General features: G+C 39.3%; 1 pseudogene; it reads left to right on the top strand.

Annotated features, from left to right (window-relative positions):
• The first annotated feature begins 8,276 nt into the window (after window positions 1-8,276).
• On the top strand, window positions 8,277-12,693 carry LOC128105374 (tripartite motif-containing protein 43-like; annotated as a pseudogene).
• Window positions 12,694-20,265: the final 7,572 nt, after the last annotated feature.

Genomic DNA, 20,265 nt, shown 5'->3' with positions numbered 1-20,265 from the left:
GGCTCAACCCATGCCTCACTACCCCCACCCATGACACTCTCAGTTGCAGGCCAGCAAGCAGGAGTTCTGTAGACAGGCCAGACTACCACCACCCCCAGTCAGACCCTATAACCCACAAGCCCCACCCCATCCCTGAAAATCACCCATCCTCGGAGACCACAGCTGTTCCCTGAGATACATTCTTCGTCAGCTCTTAGTGGACCAAGAGGTGAGTCATTGTTCTCCTAGCTGATCACCCCTTCATCTGGGCTTTAGGTCCAGGGGCACAACCTGTGCCCCCATAACCCCACCCATTGCACTCTCAGTTGCAGGCCAGCAGGCTGGACTCCTGTAGGCAGGCCAGACTACACCATCCCTCACCAGACACTGTAACATACAAGCCCCACCCCATCCCCCAAACACACTCATCCTCCAACATCACAGCTGCTCCCTGAGACACAGACTCCACCAGGGCCAAGTGGACCAAGAGCTCCAATTGGACCAAGAGTGCCTATTAGATCAAAAGAGGCTCCCTCAGACACATACATCATTTGCACTCATTGAAGGAAGAGATGGGTAGATCCCAGTGCAAAAATACATTCAACAACACAAAGAGCAGTATGGCACAACCAGAACCTAGTGGTTCTACATCAGGAAGACCTAAAAATCTCAACACAGAAGAAGCAGAAGAAATTGACCTTAAAAATGACTGTGAGAAGATGATAGAAGCCTTTAAAGAGGAAATTAAAAAATTCCCTTAAAGAACTCAAGAAAAATACAAACAAAAATTGGAAGAAATCAATAAATCCCCTCAAGAAAGCCAACAAAACCAAGAAAAAGCATCCAAACAGGTGAAATAAACAGTTTAAGACTTGAAAACTGCAATAGAGGCAATAAAGAAGACACAAACAGAGGAAATGCTGAAAATAGAAAATCTGAGTAAATGAACAGGAACTATGGATGCAAGCATGATCAACAGAATGTAAGAGATGGAGGAGAAAAACTCAGGAGTTGAAAATACAACAGAGGAAATAGATTCATCAGTCATAGAAAACATTAAAGCCAACAAGTCATAACACGAAACATCCAGGAAATCTGGGACACCACGAAATGACCAAAACTAACAATAATAGTGATAGAAGGAGAAGAATACCAACTCAAAGCCACAGAGAATGTATTAAAAATATCATAGTAGAAAACTTTCCCAAGCTAAAGAAAGAAATGCCTATGAAGTTGCAAGAAGCCTACAGAATACCAAATAGACCTGAAAAAAAAACGTGAAAAAAAAAAAAAGACTGGGTTTCTCTCTATAGCCTTGTCTGTTCTAGAACTTGAACTATAGGCAAGGCCTGCCTCAGACTTACAGAAGTCTGTGTACTCTGCCTCTGGAGTGCTAAGATTAGAGGAATGAAAATGCACTGCTGTCCCACAATTCTGTTTTTTTTTTTTTAATTAAGAATTATTTTTCATTCATTTTACACACCAATCAAAGATTCCCCTCTTTCTTCCTCCCACCCCCACTGATCCTACTGCCAGCCTCCCCCCGCAAATAGACCAAGCTACACATCTGGCTAGCCATGCAGAAGGCCTAGTCCAGTCCCATGCAGGTTCCACAGTAATTGATCCAACTTTCATAAGTTCCCAATAGTTTGGTTTGGTCATCTCTAGAGGTTTGCCCATTATGACCCTGATGTACTTACTCATAGATCTCTTCTTCTCTCTCTTTGACTGGACTCCTGGAGCTCTGTCTGGTGCTTGGCTGTGGATCTCTACATCTGTTTCCATCAGTCATTGGAGAGATGCTCTGTGATGACAGTTACGGTATTCACCGGTCTGATCACTGGGGTAAGCCAGTTCAGTTCAGGCACACTCTCCACTATTTCTAGTAGTTCAAGCTGGGTTCATCCTTGGGGATTCCTGGCAACTTCCCAAGTACCAGGTTTCTCTCTATCCCCATGATATCTTCCTCTATCATGGTATCTCTTTCATTGCTTCTCCCCTCCATCCTTGTTCCAGTTCAACCATCCCATGCCCTTATGTTCTTATTCCACATCCCATACCTTCCATTGTCCACCCCTCATCCCCAGTTTACTCATGGAAATCTCATCTATATCCCCTTCCCAGGGCGATCCATGCATCCCTCTTTGGGTCTTCCTTGTTAGCTAGCTTCTCTGGAGTTGTGGGTTGTTGTTTGATTATCCTTTGCTTTACATCTAGAATCCACTTATGTGTGGGTACATACCATATTTGTCCTTCTGAGCCTGGGTTACCTCACTCAGGATGACATTTTCTAGTTCTATCCATTTGCCACAAATTTCATGATGCCATTGTTTTTCTCTGCAGAGTAGTATGCCATTGTGTATATGTACCACATTTTCTTAATCCATTCTCCAGGTGAAGGGCATCTTTGTTGATGCCAGGCCAACAATTCTTTAGAAATCTTGAAAGGACGAGTAACAGATTCATATGGATATACAAAAAAACAAACAAACAGGGCCGGGCGGTGGTGGCGCACGCCTTTAATCCCAGCACTTGGGAGGCAGAGGCAGGCGGATCTTTGTGAGTTCGAGGCCAGCCTGGTCTACAGCGCGAGATCCAGGAAAGGCGCAAAGCTGCACATAGAAACCCTGTCTCGAAAAACCTAAAAAAAAAAAAACAAAAACAAAAAAACAAAAAAAAAACAAACAAAAACAAACAAACGAACAAACACAAGTACAAAAAAAAAGTAAAAAACTTAGGAAAACTAAAACAATCACGAACAATAAAAGAACTTTTGGATATATCACTATCATTGCTTGCAAATTATGTTACAGAGTTATAGTAATAAAAAGTTTGATGTTGGCATAAAAATAGACACATTGATCAATTGAAATAAATTGAAGATCTACACATAAATTCCTAAGCTTATGAATAATATACACCTGATTTTTTATTCTTAAAAAAAGCCAAAAATACATATTAAAATGAACACAACATCTTTACCAAATTTACCTGGTCAAACTGGATAGCCTCATGTAGAAGACTCCAAATACATCAATGTTTATCACCCTGTGAAGAACTCAACTCTAAATAGATCAAAGACCTCAGCCAGATACATTGAATATGGTAGAAGAGAAAGTAGGGGATAGCCTTGAACTCACTGGAACAGGAAAAGATTTTCTGAACAGAACACCAATGACACAGACAATAAGAACAACAATTAATAAACAGGACCTCATGGAACAGAAAAGTTTCTGTTTGGCATAACATAGAATCGTTGGAACAAAGTGGCAGCCTACAACACAGGAAAAGTTTAACTACTACACAACCAATAAAGGGCTAATATCAAAAACCTATTAAGAACTAAAAAAAAACCAAACAAACAAAGAAAAAAACCCTGGATATCAAGAAAACAATTAACCCAGTGCAAAAAGGAGTATAGATCTAAACAGAGATCTCCCAAAGGAGGAAAAACATCAACCTCCACTGCAGGATGCCTATATCCTGCAGCCTCCCTTCCTAAACCTGAACCCACAAAAGAGAAGGATAAGCACCACATAAAGCTTAGTTCACACCCCAAGATTTCCTTAAATGAACCAAATCATCCAACTTCTTTTGCCATGGTATTCACAAAGGCAGAGTCTAAATGATTTCAACTGGTGGTAAGGCTTTCCAATCTGAAAAAGAAAATTGCCTAAGGGGAACCAAGAGGCTCCATCTCCTGGTCTCCCATCAGATAACACCTGTTACTGTAGTGATTTTAATTCAAACACCAGGATGATTCTACATAGACGCTATAGCATGAATGATAGCACAGGTCATGACTCCATTAATAGGGTTCCTGCTAACTCAGGAATATTCCTCATGTGAACCCTATTTATAGCTAGAAGACTCAAATAAACTTTACATACAGAATATCTCCACCAGTCTGACAACTCCAATTCCCTCACCCAGTATTTATGGGTAAGTTACATGTAATATTATTGTCTTTCTTATCAACATTTTACACACTCCTTGGAAGCTGTGTTAAGATACCCATTATGGTTCCTTGTGCTCTCTAAATACTAAACACATCTCAACGTTGACAACTTGCATGACAAATAATACTAAGCACAATTTTCTTGCCAGTCCTCTTTGTAGTTATTCCTATCTTTGCCTTGATCTCACAATCCATAAAACAATTTATCCTTGATCTGCTTTACTATTAACCTGAATAATACATTAGATTTAAGATCAAGTAAGAAAAGCCTAGTCATGCTTATTTACAAGAACATAGAAAAGAATCGATCAGCCATACAGGCAGACACTCACAGAATACCACAACTGGATAGAATGTAAATATCCAGAGATCATGGGGATCTGAACTCCAACAGATACTTCTATATTCTACATCAGTGGCTCCAGAAATATTTTGGAGGAGGGTTCAGAAAGACAGTGAGAGCCAGAATACCAGGAAGTGTGCTGTGAAACATTCTCTCCTAGAAATGGCTGCATAAACAAGACCAGAACAATGAATATGTTGGTATGAATGTGGGAAATACTGAGAGTCACATCCCTAGACAAAGAATTAGGCTCTGGGCTGGAAAGAGGGTTCAGAGGTGAAGAGCACTGACTGCTCCTCCAGATGTCCTGAATTCAATTCTGAGCACCCACATGGTGGTTCATAACCATCTGTAATGAGATCTGGCACCCTCTTCTGTATATATAATAAATAAATAAATCTTAAAAAAAGAATTAGGCTCTATTAGGGATGAGCTCCCTAACTGATCATCCAACACAAAGTGGTCAGCCCCTCTGATGGCTATTCCTGGTTGTCAGTTTGACTACATGTGGAGTTAACTAAAACCCAAGAAGATAAGTGTAGCAACCACCCTGAATCTAGAGGAACAAAACTAAATGGATATGGGCACACATGGAGAGAGAGAGGGGGGGGGAGGGGGAGACAGAGACAGAGACAGAGACAGAGAGACAGACCAGTGGTTCAGTCTACAAGGCTGGATGTATCAGCTGGTCTTCAGCATACTTTGGAATCCCCCCCAAATATAGGTTTTATACCAGGGAAGGGATGAACTTGCCAGTGAGAGTGAGAGTAAGACAAAGAGCCAAGATGAGAAAGTTTCCTTCTTCCATGTCCTTTTACATAGGCTGCCTCCAGCTAAGATTTAAGGTGGAGTCTCACACCTTAAAAACATCTGAGTTTAGGTGAGGATTCCCACTTCAAATGATTCAGTCAAGAAAATTCTCTCACACGAAAAATCTGAGACTCTTGGGTTTAGTCAATCAAATACATTTTTCTTTTTTGAGACCTAACTTCTCTGCATATCTTTGGAGCACATCTTTGAAAACACTTTGTAGACCAGGCTTGCCTCTAACTCACAGAGATGTGCCTGCCTCTCTCTCCAGAATGCTAGGATTGAAGGTATGTGCCACCATGGCTTCCCCATGTATTTATTTAAAAAAGAAAAGAGAAAAGAAAAGACAGTTGAGTGGGTAGAGAAAGGAATGAATCTCAAAAAAAGTTGCAGTTGCCGGGCGGTGGTGGCGCACGCCTTTAATCCCAGCACTCGGGAGGCAGAGCCAGGCAGATCTCTGTGAGTTCGAGGCCAGCCTGGTCTCCAAAGCGAGTTCCAGGAAAGGCGCAAAGCTACACAGAGAAACCCTGTCTCGAAAAACCAAAAAAAAAAAAAAAGTTGCAGTTGAGTTGAATACGGTAATAATGAGTTGAACAAAATTCTAAAGAATTATTGAGAACTTTTTAATGTTGATATTTGCTAAAATCACAGATTGATATCATTAACTGTGAAATTACAAAAGGAAAAGCAAAAATATAAGCCCATCATTTAGAAACAGTGAAATATTGTAGCAAAATTTCTCTTTATTTATTTTTTTTAGAAAAGTTTTCACTGTATATCCTAGGAAGGCATTGAACTCCTGCTTCAGCAGCTCATTCCCTAAGACTCTAGGATTAAAGGTGTGAGCTACCACCACACCCAGTTAAGCAGGAACTCAGGAAACCTTGTTGTGTAGTTTTGATTGTGGATACTGGCCATAGAGTTAATTCAATCTTCCATCCATTTAGAATACTGCTATTTACAGGAGCTCACCTACAGCAAGCATTAGTAAAAGCAACATGGGAGGAATTGGGCATGGTCTTTAGAGAGTATATAAGGACACTCCAGGAGCCAGCCAGGTTCATTCTTCTCTAGACCAGACAGAGTGAGTCTCCATATATTCTGTCTCCTAGACTGCTAGATCTATCTCCTCCACACATTGAGGATCATACCCCAGAGCTGAGCTAATATTGCTGTGTCTCAACTAAACACTGCTGAGGCCAGAGACTATTTCTTAGGTGGGTACACAGTTTACCGGTGGAAAGACGTTGAAATTTCCTATTTTTAATATATTACCAAACTGAGGTTTCTGCTTAAAAAATGCTTAAAATTTGGCTATTTATCAAAAGAGATTCTACTCCCATTTGGTCATCTTTCTTTGTAAATATACTGTGAGTTATAGCTATAGATAATTTTAGTTTATCCATTCACAGTCTTTCTCTGAATAGATTGATGATTTACTAGTTTGGAAGTATACATGTGATTAAATTAGAGAAAGCTAGTCACACTATCCTATTCAGGAAAGTAGATTCTGTTTATAATATGGTTTAGTTTTTTAATTCTGTGCTCATTTTCATTATTTCTGTGAACTCATAAATTATTTTGGAATGAAGTATCTAATGAACAGAAAAAATACCAAATGAGGGCCATCAGATAAGTTCAGGAAGTTAGCATTGGAGTCTCCATCTCTTTTCTAAAATAATCTTGACAATGAGTATTAGTATTGTTTTCGAGGTAAATAGGACCACCAGCTAAAGCCATTGACTCCATTTGCTTCAGACCTCAGAAGCTGAAGTTATTTGGGGGATGTTCATCTCAGTCAAACCAAGATTCTTTATTTGTGTAGATGTTCATAGAGAAGGGCAATGAGCACCTGTTGATTAAATATAGTCATGAGAGCTTCCTTTATGCCTCAGGTTCATCCCATAAACTGAAGCCAGGAACTGTATCTTTGGTAAACTAACAAGTTTCCACAGATAGTACTCTAGAATTCAACTTGATGGGATTTAGGAAAGACATGGAAACCTCTGGGGGTGTCTGTAGAGGATTATTTGGAGGAGAATGACTACACTTGGAAAGATTCACACTAAATGTTTATGAGATCACTTGATCATTCCATGGGTTAAGTTCTCAGACTGAGGATGAAAGGGAACAGTAGCTGAGCCGAAAGTGTTCCTTGCTTTCTGCTTGCTGATTTTGGATGCAATGTGACCAGTTATCTCAAACTCCTGCTGCCATTTTTTTCTCCACCATGATAAACACTATCCTTGAATTATGAACCACCATAATTCTTATTCTCTGTAGGTATTCCCAGCAGAAAGAAGACAAGTAACTACTATTGCCTTCAAGAGTCAAGGGGCAGAACAGTGGGATGTGAATGACTAAGATGCTAAAATGAGAAATCAAGCAAAGCATTTAATAGGGACCATGTTGTGGGAGCCCGTTTTCGGGTTCCTCATGGCTTTACCCAGCAGGTCCACATAGAGGATGATTAGAACCATGGGCTTGAATGCAGGTGTCTGAGATGGTCTACACTTGGCTGTGCTGTGAGGGGGGAGGTCTTTTGCTCCACCCCTTGGCGTCTCTATAAATACCCTGGGGCAGAGACAGGTGGTCCCATTGGAAAAGGTTCCAGGCCCTCTCGAGGCTATCCTTTATTTTCTATCTGTTTATCTCCACAAGATCCTCCGCAATAAATCCTTCTAATATCTCCTGCTGCTCACACTCAAGAAAACTCTGGGGAGCTCTGGGGTTGGTGGGTAAACGCCCCACACCATGTGAAGTAGGGAGTTTTTTCTTGAATAGAAAACAAAGAAGGATGTATTTAATATACCTCTGTCTGTAGTGAAAGGCCAACATGTGGACATGAAGGAGTTTGATCACTCCATAGTGTATATTTTTTTTCCATAAGCACTGGGGATCCTGTCTCAGTCCATTCACCAAGTTTCTAATTTGAATGAAGTCTCCAAAGAAGATGCAGGAGGTAGGGCACAAAAGTCCATCAGATCAGTGTGTACTTCTGTTAAAAAGACTGAAACAGAAAAGATCAGCAACTGAAATTCTATACATATCTTGATTTTTGGTCACCAAAAAATGAAGCATGTTTTGCAATACACAGATTAAATCACAACTTGAAGCAAATTATGTGCAGTGTCTAGCTACTCTGGGGTCCAATAATAGCAATTTTGCTTTTCTTCTTTCAGAGAAATGGAATCAGACCTCTCACAAGCCTTCCAGAAAGAACTCACCTGCTTCATCTGCCTGAGCTGCCTGACAGAGCCAGGCACCATAAGCTGCGGCCACAGTTTCTGTCAAACCTGCCTCCACGTTTCCAGCGAAGACATCCAACGTCCTGTCCAATGCCCTATGTGTAGGGAACCATCTCAGAAGGACTTGAGAACCAACATTGTTCTGAAGAAGCTGGTGTCCGTTGTCAGAAAAGCCTGCCTCATGAAGGACCTGAGCTCTGAGGAGCATAAGTGTATGACCCACAGAGAAACAAAGAGGATTTTCTGTGCTGAGAAGAGTATCTTCCTCTGTCAACTCTGTTCTAACTCCCATGAGCACAGAGGACACAGACACTGTTCCATTGAAGCAGCTGCTGAGAGTCAAATGGTAAGTGATGCTTCTGAGAGTACTTGGAAGCTGGAGAGAGGTAGGCTTAGCAAACCACAAGAAGATGCTGTTTCTCATTATGACAAAGCCACTGTTTTCAGAATGGTGGCACTATATTAACATCTAATGAAGTAAAGGTGACTATAAGTGTAAGCATCCATTGGGAGACCCATGAGTGTAAAGATTATTTGTATTTTATGATACATTATGCCCAGGTCACTGGAAACTGCAATAGTAAATTCATATCTTTTAAAAATGTTTATGCCTGGAGACTAAATTAGAAAATATACATTGGACTCAACTAGAGAGAAGCATCTGCGAATCACAGTCTTATGCAAATTACCCAGACACTAGCTATAATTATTAATCACTATACCAGAACAAAGAGACATGCTGTATTTTCTATTTCTGTGTTTCGAAATCTAAAATTCATTGTTACCAAAAGTAAGAAAAGAAAGAATATTGTGATCCTTCTATTCCTACTAAAGTAATTGTATTTATTGTCCAAGATCTGTCCATCAGTACTATTTATCAAAAGTTGATATTTATTGTTTTTTCAGGAAAGTCTTGTGAAGCAAATGGCATCTTTATGGGAGAAGATTGAAGAAAATCAAGAGAATTTAGAGGCAGAGAACAGAATGACAACTCTGTGGTTGGTGAGTATGAGATTCATGCTTAAAATCTGGTCTAAGCAGATATTTTTCAAAATTTGTCATTCAAGATTTGAATATAAGGCATGGGATATGATCCTACCAAAATATGTTGCTGGCCTCTAATTCTGTGTGTATAATATATCTCTGCTCATGGAAAGAATGGTCTGGCTATGGCAGAAGAGTCTGGTAATAATGAGTGATTTGCTGACAGTTGAGCACACTGCATTAGACTACACCATGAATTCTAATTACTACGTGTAGAGTTACATATCTTTGTGAACTTATGAATAAATACCTTTTCTTCAGGCACCTTTGCATCTCTAATATGGGTGAACATGCTTAGTGTCTGTTTGCTTGTGTAATTAATAAAGAAGAAATAAATGAAACCAAGGAATTTACCTTTTCTGAAAAGTGGAGACAGTCAACCACAGTCTCTGTAGCAGAGTTCTAGAAGTCATTTGTGAAATTTAAGTGTAGGAGGGTGCAACATAGGAGGTCAAAACCACTTTGCAAATATGATTAATAATGTCCTTTTTCTACAGGACTACCTGACTCTGCGGGAACAAACGATCAAGTCAGAGTATAGAAAACTGTACCCAGTCCTCTGTGAAGAGGAAGAGAAACACATTGAGTCTATGTGAAATGAAGGCCAGTGTGTATTAAAGAAACTCAGGACAAATGAAGCCATGGCGGTCCAAAACAGCAAAGAACTAAGAGGTATGTATCAGGAGCTGATGGCAATGTCCCAGGAGCCATATGTGGTCCTGCTGCAGGTGAGCATGGAGGAGTGCAGGAAGAGTCTTTATTGTCTTAGGCCCACACTGATGATTGTTATACTATGATAGCTTTCAATATTTCCTGTATTTATATTAGGGGGTTTCCTTTTCAGAAATATTTAATTTCAGTGGTTGCTGTTTTCAATCCTCTCTTTTTACCTCTTCGTGGATATTGTGCACCATTTTAAAGAAAGCTATTACTTAATTTCTTCTCTTTCAAAGCCGTGTTATGGAGAGTTCTTAAGAGTTTGGGATTTTGAGATAGGGTCCTATACTATAGTGCAGATGGTGTAGATGTAGTGCTGATGGACTCCAACTCACAGTAATCTTCTGACTTCTAATCCTGCAGACATGGAACTAGGTGTGAAGCACCATGCAGGATTTTAGATCATCCTCTTGAAGTGTCCTTACTCTGGTTTTTAGGAAAGCTCAGTGAAAGTTATCTTTGCAGATATTTGGGGGTTCAAAAACAATGTACAGTCAATACCCATGTCCTTCTCAAATTTTACTCTCCAGTCTGATTTCATCAAAAATTTGATTTCTGCTAATCTGCTTGGTTGGCATCATCTTGAGACATAAAAATTTTCAGGGTAGATTGGTGTAAAGGTGACTGATGTTTATATTAACTTTATAAACAAACATTGCTTCAGAAATCTAAGTTTTTCTTTTTTGTTTGAGGATTTGAATGACATTTTTGGAAGGTGAATTTAGCCATCAGTGCATGCCAGTATACCATCAAATATGCTATAAAAACAACCAAGCTGCCTTAGCAAAGTGCAGATATACATCATGTAGTAAATACTCAATTGTTTGTGTATTATGTGTTTGGGATTCTTCTCATGGATATGATTTCTACACTCTTTTACCAGGACGAACCTTTACTTAGTACATATTAGTGAAGGAGTGTATGTAATGAGGCCTGATGCTAAATTTTCTAGCTTAAAAACCTACACATGGAGGACAACAGGCTGTATTTTCCTGGTAGTAAATACAGGGGCAGGAACCACTGAGAAAGAGTTTGGTATCAGGCATGGTTTCAGAAAGAGCATCAATGAATAAATTATCTTGCCTGCTGATCATGGGGATCACTATAATATCCAAAAATGCTTATTCTGAAACATGTTCAGATAAGTGTTTGTTACCTTTAAAATTGATTTGTTATAATTATTTGTGTGTGTGAATATGTGTGCATGTGCATGCACATGTGCCACTGCACATGTGTGCAGGTCAGAGGATAACTTTCAGGGGACAGTTCTCTCCTTCCATTGTCGGTTTCATGGATTGAACTCAAGTTGTCAGGCTTGTATAGCAATGGATTTATCCCCTGAGCCATTTGGCTGTTCTTGGAGTGAATTTTTTTCCTAATCACCTTGTTGATATCTTTAGCACCAGGCAGATCCATGGCAGATCCATGTCTTCTTGCAAGAGTGAGTAAATGCAGCTGAGCATGCCCCAGGCTGTGAAACCAGAACTCAATGCCCTACCCATCACTGGACTGACTGAAAGTTACAACCAGTTCCAAGGTGAGTGTCTCCACTGAAAAAATGACCAGAGGTACCTCTCAATAATGTGATAACCTTTGCTAACACAAATATTTTAACTTTCCAGACAAATGTCTAGGTAAGTCACACTGTAATCATATTTAATCACATGGCCATCTTACAAATAAACAAACATAGATGAATGTTGTTTGTATGTGATAATGGCTGAAAAGTGTATCAGTTGTTAACTGAGACATAAGGAATGATAAACTAATTCAGGAGAGTCTAATTCAAATTAAGTGTAACCAGTGATGGATATATTTGAATATTTTCCTTTAAATTCTTTAGCAATTAATTTCTTATACTGGATTTTACTCCATAGATTAAAAAAGACTTTCTCCTCTGTAGCATCTAAAATGTTCAAAAAACTCTTCAGCATGCTACCATTCTGTTTCTTGTGGAAATCCTCGACTTGGATGTATCTAAGCCACATTTAACCTCAAGTCTTTAGTCTTCTCTTTTAAAATCCAAGAAGATTCTGGGGACTTCACTCATTGGAGAAATGTAAATGGTTATTTAAACTAAAATATTGACACTTCCCACAGCTCAAATTTTCTTTGAAAACATAACCATGCTTCATTCCAAGATGAACATATTTAATGTCATGAGAACATTCAGCTTCAAACCTCAACATAAAAATACACCTGTGGATTCTGCTGGATTCTATTTTGCTTTCTGGGGATCACAGAGCTTCATCTCAGGGAAATATTACTGGGAGATTGATTTGAAGGACTCTTGTGAGTGGGCTGTGGGAGTCTGTAAGGATTCCTGGTTAAGCAGTAGAAACCAAATGATTGAATCTGAGGGTGCATTTCTTCTTGTGTGTGTGAAGGAGGGTAATCATTACAGTCTCCTCACCACATGCCCAGTATCCCGGCACTATATAGAGAAGCCATTGGGCCAGGTTGGTGTGCTTCTTGATTGTGAGGATGGATGTTTAAGCTTCCTGAATGTTACCAAGAGTTCCCTCATATACAGGTATCCTCCTGGCACCTTCAATTACCCTGTCAGGCCTTTTATATCCAGTGGCCACACATAATCATAGGAAGATGTAATCCAGTACTCTATTGTTTTAAAGTTTTTACTCTGTAATGTTACACCTTTCACCTCTATTAAATATTACAGTACTATTAAATGTAAAAGATGGTTGACTGTTTCCTTTCATCTGTGGTCCACATATTCTACAAAGAACACTTCCTTTCAAAGTGCTTTTTTTCTTATTTATTAGTTTGTTTTTGCAAACTTGTCTGAATTACTTATTAGGACTAAGTGCTAGAGCCCTCTTTAAGTATGCTCAGGACCATCAGAAGAGCTCTAACACAATAAAAATATTATATAGCTGTATATGTGTGTATACATATACATACATGTTTACATATAGCTATATAACATTTTACTACATTATTGGTGTCTAGTAGGAGCACAGATGTGCTGAATATTTTTATTTTCACCTTGAAACAGGCTACAGTCATCTGAGAGAAGAGAACCTGTTTGAGAAAATGCCTGCATAACATGGGCTATGGGCAAGCCTGTAGAGCATTTTCTTAGTTATTGATGAAGGAGGGGGCAGATTATTGTTGCAGGATTCTCCCTGGGCTGGAGGTGGTGGATTCTATAAAAAAGCAGGCTGAGCATCCATGGGGAAAAACTTAGGAAGCAGGATCTCTCCACTGCCTGCGCTTTAGTTCCTACCTCCAGGTTCCTGTCCTGTGTGAGTTCTTGGTCCTGACTTCCCTTTGATGATGAACAGTGATAAGGAAGTGTAAGCCACATAAATTCTTTCCTCCTCAAGTTGCTTTGGTCAAGTTGTTTCATCACAGCAATAGTGCTCATAAATGAGATAGTTTATTATCAGAATAGTGAGGTGTTGTTGTAATAGACCTGTGAAGCATTTCAGGTCCTGCAACTTTGTTTCTAATCAGAGACTGAATTTCTCTGTAGCATTGGCTCTCCTGGAAGTAGCTGTGTGGAACAGTCTGGCCTGGACCTAACAGCGATCCACCTGCCTGCGCTTCCCAGGTTTTTCGATTAAAGACAGACTCCACCACCACCCTGCAGAATCTTCAACATTTCAGTCAGATACTGTTGATTGCTTTGCACATGGAGGCCATGTTTTTTTTCTTACATTTCTAATATGTTATTACTGGAAAATTAAATTACATCATTTTCTCCCTCTGTTCCTTCTTATGGGTCCTTCATGTAGTTTCTAATGTCCACACCCACTTCCTCCCTGGTGTCTTTTATTAATGCTTCCAATAGATGAGCTCCTGTAAATTAACATTATTCCAAATGGATGAAAGTTTGAACTCATACAGCAGGGAATCCCCACAAGATTTCTTGAGTCACTGCTTAGCTGGGTGTAGTAGCTCAGACTTTCAATCCTAGAATCCTAAGGAATAGGATGCTGTACCAGAAGGATTTTTACTACAAGGTTAGCCTAGTGTATACAATGAGAACTTGGAGAGGATTTAGAGCAGGGGAACATTCCTCTATTGTTGGTTGGAGTGCAAACTTGTACAGCCACTTTGGACATAAACATGGATGTTCCTCAGAAAATTGGTAAGCAATCTACCTCAAGACCCAGTGATTGATACCACTCTTGCTCATATATCCAACAGATACATAATCATACCACATGGTTGTAGCTTGAGTTTTCCTGCCTGGCCCACAGTCAGGACAAATCTCTGTCACCCGCCAGTCCCGCAGCCTCTCAGACCCAACCAAGTAAACACAGAGACTTATATTGGTTACAAACTGTATGGCCTTGGCAGGCTTCTTGCTAACTGTTCTTACAGCTTAAATTAATCCATTTCCATTAATCTATACCTTGCCACATGGCTCGTGGCTTACCGGCATCTTCACATGCTGTTTCTCATCATGGCGGCTGGCAGTGTCTCTCTGACTCAGCCTTCTACTTCCCAGCTTTATTCTCCTCCTTGTCCCGCCTACACTTCCTGCCTAGCCAATGGCCAATCAGTGTTTTATTTATTGACCAATCAGCAACACATTTGCCATACAGAACATCCCAACTATTTTCATAGCAGCTTTATTTCTAATATCCAGAACCTGAAAATAATCTAGATGTCCCTTAACCAAAGAATGGATAAAGAAAATATGGTATATTTACAGATGGAGTTTTACTCAGCTGTTAAAAATAATGATATGAGGACATTTGAAGATGAATGGATAAAATTAGAAAAAAAAATCATCCTGAGTGAGGTAACCCAGACCTAGGAAGACACACGTGGTATGCACTCACTCATGAGTGGATATCAACACTAAAGTAAAGGATAACCATGCTGCAATCCACAGACCCAAATAAACTATATAGCAAGGAGGGCCCAAGAGGGGACACATGAGCTCTCTGTAACTGAGAAATAGAAGAGATCTCCTGGGTAGACTGGTGGTGGGAGGGGATGGGAACATAAAGAATCAGCTTGGAGGTTGGGTGGAGTGGGAGAGTACTCAAAGAGACAATTGAAAAGGGGAGGCACTTTTCAGGGTCAGGTAGTAACCGGATGTAAGGGTAACTCCCATGAATCTACAAGGATGACCACAGCTAAGACTCCTAGCAATAGTGGATAGGTAGCCTGAGATAGCCAACTTCTGTGATCAGATTGGTGACTACCCCAGATTTCATCAGAGAGGATTCATCCAGTAACTAACAGAAACAGATGCAGAAATCTATAGTCAAATATTAGAGAGAGCTCAGGAAATCCTTCTGAAGAGAGGGAAAAAAGATTGTAAGAGCCAGAGGGGTCAAGTATACCACAAAAAAAACCCAAGAAACGACTAACCTGGCTCATAGGAACCAACAACTAGGGAGCCTGCATGGGACTGACATAAGAACTCTCTATATAAGTGACAGTTGTATAGCCTGGTCTGTTTGTAGGACTCATAACAATAGGAAGAGAGGCTTCCATAATGCTCTTGGTGGCTCTTGGGAACTTATTCCTCATACTGGGTTGCCTTGCCCAGCCTTAATAGAAGGGGAGATGTTTAGTCTTATCTGAAACTTGGTATGGCATGCTTTGTTAATATGCATGGGAGGCCTGAACTGTTCTGAACAGAATCCGAGTAGGAGTGGATTGGGGTTGGGCAGAAAGGCAATGGGAGGAAGGAATGGGAGGAAAGGAGGCAGTGGACACTGAGGTTAGAATGTAAAATAAATAAACAATTTTTAAATAGACTAAAAAAAAGCAATTTAAAAAATATTGTTCTGTACTCATTATTTTGCAGTGTGCTTATATTTTACTCTTGATAATTTAACAAATGATGTCATCAATCTGTGATTTTAAGAGCAAGACTAGAACATCACAAGGTGGAAGAAGCAGAAGAAAGCAACCTTAAGAATAGCATCATGAAGATGCTAGAGGCCTTTCAGGAAAAAAATCGAAAATGAAATTGAGCAAACTGGATGTGAGGCGGGGTAATGAAGGACAAGGGTATGGGGGGAATGAGAGCTTAGGGGAGCGGGAGATCCCAGCTGGATCCAGAACAGAGAGAGAGAACAAGGAAAGAGATACAATGACAAATGAAAATGCTCATGTAGATCTCATCCATTTCTCTGTCATTGGGCAATCCCTGTGTCTTTCTTAGGGTCTTCTTTACTACGTAGCCTCCCTGAAGTTGTGAGTAGCAGTCTAATCATCCTTTGCTTAACATCTAGTATCCACCTATGAGTGAGTACATACCATGTTTCTCTTTCTAAGTCTGAGTTACCTCACTCAGGATGATTTTTTCTAGATCCAGCCATTTGCCTGCAAACCTTCATGATGTCATTGTTTTACCACATTTTATTTATCCATTCTTCAGTTGAAGGATATCTACGTTGTTTCCAGGTTCTGGCTATTACAAACAATGCTGCTATGAGCATAGCTGAGCCTGTCCCTTGTGGTATGATTGAGCATTCTTGGGGTATATGCCCAAGAGTGCTATAGCTGTGTCTTGGGGGAGATTGATTCCCAGTTTTCGAAGAAAGCACCATATTGATTTCCAAAGTGGCTGGACAAGCTTGCATTCCCACCAACAATGGAGGAGAGTTCCCCTTGCTCCACATCCTCTCCAGCATAAGCTGTCTTCAGTGTTTTCGATCTTAGCCATTCTGACAGATATAAGTTGTTATTTCAGAGTCGTTTTGACTTGCATTTCTGTGATGATTAGGGATGTTGAGCAATTCCTTAAAAGTCTTTCAGCCATTTGAGCTTCCTCTGTTGAGAATTCTGTTTAGATCTATAGCCCATTTCTTAATTGGACTGTTGGGCATTTTGATGTCTAATTTCCTGAGTTCTTTATATATTCTGGATATCAGCCCTCTGTCAGATGTGGGGTTGATGAAGACCTATTCCTATTCTTTAGGCTGTCACTTTGTCTTGTTGACTGTATCCTTTGCTCTACAAAAGCTTCTCAGTTTCAAGAGGTCCCATTGATTAATTGTTAGTCTCAGGGTCTGTGCTACTGGTGTTATATTTAGGAAGTGATCTCCGGTGCCAATGCATTCAAGACTACTTCCTACTATCTCTTCTATCATGTTCAGAGTAACTGGATGTATGTTGAGGTCTTTGATCCACTTGGACTTAAGTTTTGTGCACAGTGACAGATATGGATCTATTTGCAGCCTTCTACATACTGACATCCATTTATGCCAGCCCCATTTGTTGAAGATGCTTTCTTTTTTCCATTATACAATTGTGGCTTCTTTGTCAAAAATTATATGTTCATAGGTGTGAGGATTAATGTCAGGGTCTTCAGTTCGATTCCATTGGTCCACATGTCGGTTTTTATGCCAGTACCAAGCTGTTTTTATTACTGTAGCTCTATAGTAGAGCTTGAAGTCAAGGATCGTGATGCCTCCAGAGATTGTGTTATTGTACAGGATTCTTTTGGCTATCCTGGGTTTTTGTTTTTCCATATGAAGTTGAGTATTGTTCTTTCCAGGTCTGTGAAGAATTGTGTTGGTTTTTGATGGGGATTGCATTGAATCTGTAGATTGCTTTTGGTAAGATTGCCATTTTTACTATGTTAATCCTGCCTATTGATGAGCATGGGCGATCTTTGCATTTTCTGACATCTTCTTCAATTTCTTTCTTCAGTGAATTAGAGTTCTTGTCATATAGGCCCTTCACTTGCTTAGTTAGAGTTATCTCAAGATATTTTATATCATTTGTGGCTATTGTAAAGGGTGGTGTATCTCTGATTTCCTTCTTAGCCTTTTTGTCAATTGTATATAGGAGGGCTACTGTTTTTTTGAGTTGATCTTGTATCCTGCTACATTGCTGAAGGTGTTTATAAGCTGTATTTTTCCTTGGTCAAATTTTTGGGGTCACTTATGTATACTATCATGTCATCTGCAAATAGCAAAAGTTTGACTTCTTCCTTTCAAATTTGTATCCCTTTGATCTCCTTATGTTGTCTTATTGCTCTAACTAGAACTTCAAGTACTATATTGATAAGTATGGAGAGAGTGGACAGCCTTGCCTTGTTCCTGATTTTAGTGGAATCACTTTGAACTTCCCTCCATTTACTTTGATGTTGGATGTTGACTTGCTGTCAATTGCCTTTATTAAGTTTAGGTATGCTCCTTGTATTCCTGATCTCTACAAGACCTTTATCGCAAAGGGGTGTGGGATTTTGTCAAATGCCTTTTCAGCATCTAATGAGATGATCATGTGGGGTTTTTTCTTTCAGTTTGTTTATATGGTGTATTACATTAACAGACTTTCGTATGTTGAACCACCCTTGCATCCCTGGGAAGAAGCCTACTTGATCATGGTGGATAATTGTTTTGATGTGTTCTTGGAGTCTGTTTGCTAGTATTTTATTGAGTATTTTTGCATCAATGTTCATGAGGGAGATTGATCTGAAGTTCTCTTTCTTTGTTGCATCTACATTTGGCTTGGGAATCAGGGTAATTGCATCCTCATAGAAGGAGTTTGGTAATGTTCCTTCTTTTTCTATTGTATGGAACAATTTAAAGAGTATTGGTATTAACTCTTCTTTGAAGATCTAGTAGAATTCTGCGCTGAAACCATTTGATCCTGGGCTTTTTTTTTTTTTTTTTTTTGGTTGGGAGACTGTTAATGACTGATTCTATTTCTTTAGGGGTTATTTGACTATTTAAATAGTTTATCTTGTCATGATTTAACTTAGGTATGTGGTACCTATCCAGAAAATTATCCATTTCTTTTAGATTTTCCAGTTTTGTGGAGTAGAGGTTTTTGAAGTATGACCTCATGATTCTCTGGATTTCCTCAGTGTTGTTATGTCTCCCTTTTTCATTTCTGATTTTGTAAATTTGTATGCTCTCTCTGCATTTTGGTTAGTTTGGATAAGGACTTGTCTATCTTGTTGATTTTCTCAAAGAACCAACTCTTTGTTTCATTAATTCTTTGTATTGTTCTCTTCGTTTTTATTTTATTAATTTCAGCTCTCAATTTGATTATTTCCTGGCGTCTATTTATCCTGGGTGACTTTGCTTCCTCTTGTTCTAGAGCTTTCAGGTGTGGTGTTATGTCACTAGTGTGAGATTTCTCCAACTTCTTTATTTGGGCAGTTAGTGCTATGAATTTCCCTCTTAGCACTGCTTTCATGGTGTCCCATAAGTTTGAGTATATTCATTTTCATTGATCTCTAGGAAGTCTTTATTTTCTTTTTTATTTCTTCCTTAACCCGTTGGTAATTCAGTTGAGCATTATACAGTTTCCATGAGATTGTAGGCTTTCCATAGTTTTTGTTGTTTTTGAAATCTAACTTTATACCATGGTGGTCTGATAGAACACAGGAGCTTATTTCAATTTTTTTGTATCTGTTGATTTTTGCTTTTTGACCAAGTATGTGGTTGATTTTAGAGAAGGTTCCATGGGGTGCTGAGAAGAAGTTATATTCTTTTTTGTTTGCATGAAATGTTCTGTAGATATTGATTAAGTCCATTTGAGTCATAACATCAGCTAAGTCCTTTATTACTCTGTAAAGTTTCAATTTAGCAGATCTGTCCAAATTGAACACACCTCAATTGAGGTGAGAGTGGGGTGTTGAAGTCTCCCACTATTAATGTGTGGGGTTTTATATGTGGTTTAAGCTTTAGTAATGTTTCTTTTACATATGTGAGTGCCCTTGTGTTTGGGGCATAAATGTTCAGAATTGAAACTTCATCTTGGTGGATCTTTCCTGTGATGAGTATGTAATGCCTTTCATGGTCTCTTTTGATTGATTTAAGTTTGAAGTCTATTTTGCTGGATATTAGCATGGTAACACCCGCTTGCTTCTTAATACCATTTGATTGGAAAGACTTTTCTCAGCCTTTTACTCTGAGGTAGTGTCTATCTTTGAAATTGAGGTGTGTTTCTTGTATGCAGCAGAAAAATGGGTCCTGCTTTCATATCCATTCTGTTAGCCTGTGTCTTTTTATAGGTGAATTAAGTCCATTGATATTAAAGGATATTAATGACCAGCGATTGTTCATTTTTGTTATTTCTTGGTGGTAGTGTGTGTGTGTACTTCTCTTCCGTGTGGTTTACTGCTGTGGTGTTATCTATTGCCTGTGTTTTCATGGGTGTATCTGATTTCCTTAGGTTGGAATTTTCCTTCTAGTGCTTTCTGTGGAGCTGTGTTT

This window comes from Peromyscus californicus, unplaced genomic scaffold, assembly GCF_007827085.1.
Source record: "Peromyscus californicus insignis strain IS unplaced genomic scaffold, ASM782708v3 Scaffold_11__1_contigs__length_118956290, whole genome shotgun sequence".
Classification (NCBI taxonomy): Eukaryota; Metazoa; Chordata; class Mammalia; order Rodentia; family Cricetidae; genus Peromyscus; species Peromyscus californicus.
Note: the sequence above shows the minus strand (reverse complement) of the source record. Positions and strands in the feature narration are given on the sequence as shown.